This window comes from Octodon degus, unplaced genomic scaffold (assembly GCF_000260255.1).
Source record: "Octodon degus isolate 3935 unplaced genomic scaffold, OctDeg1.0 scaffold00066, whole genome shotgun sequence".
In the NCBI taxonomy this organism is placed as follows: domain Eukaryota; kingdom Metazoa; phylum Chordata; class Mammalia; order Rodentia; family Octodontidae; genus Octodon; species Octodon degus.
Genome location: NW_004524642.1, coordinates 8,430,578 through 8,431,632, shown reverse-complemented (window position 1 = coordinate 8,431,632; position 1,055 = coordinate 8,430,578).

Sequence of the window (1,055 nt, the reverse complement as noted above, 5' to 3'; positions counted from 1 at the left end):
GTTATCAGTAGGACTGGCATGGACTGTAATAACAGTAAAAACTCTAATGATAAAAATAAATGCTGTGTTTTTATAAATGTTCTAGTACTATTTTGCAAAGGATGTATTTTGCTGAAAGAAAGAGGGTTATTTAAAGGGTATAAATGCTATTTCTTGACTCATTGATGAAAAATAATATCACATTACAATACTATACCAATGCATATTTCTAACCACTACCTAAAAAATATGCAACTTCTGGCCAATCTATAAAACATTGTCTAAAACTAACCTTGAACATTCTTTCTTTTTATGAGCTAAAATCCAACCTTATTCAGATTCACAAATTTTCACAGCTTTTGAATCAGAGCACCCAGTGCTACTAGGATCATTCAAATAAAATTCTGTATGTTTCCATTCACAATACTAGCATTAAGTGCATTCCACAACTATCAAAACCTTATTTTGAGTATCAGAAAGCTTAACCGTGATAGTAATCATACCCCATCCCAGTCTAGGCTTCTATTCTGGCAATTTATGTCAAGATAATATACATTATAAACATAGAAGTTGCTGAAGTATTAGAGCTCAGGACAAAGTTGATCAGTTACTGATGGTTTGACTTTTTGATGTTACAATGATAAGAAAAGAAAATGTTTTTGATTTTCAAAGATTAATGTTTAACTCTGACAGAGATAAATATTATACTAATTTTTTTCCTGGTGTGAGGGAGAAATCTCCCTAAAACCAATAACAATGGTGTAAAAGTTCTAAGAGAACACTTTTGTGACAAGTCAGTTTTGCTTTGCGGATACATTAATGCATCCCTCCTGTGTGACAAAGAGGATGATCCTGTTGGTATTTGCTTAGGACTTCACACAAGAATCATTTTTAGTGTGTGTTGCAAAAGAGACACATTCTTCCTAAAATGTGTCACTTTGTTTTTTGACCAGTAAATACATTCAAATATTCCTTTTGTCTTTTCTTTCTTTTTTCTGATCACTTTTTTATTAGTACATTTTTATAGTGCCTAATTTTAACATTCCTTGTAGGGAGTTGGTACAAGTGCATAGCTC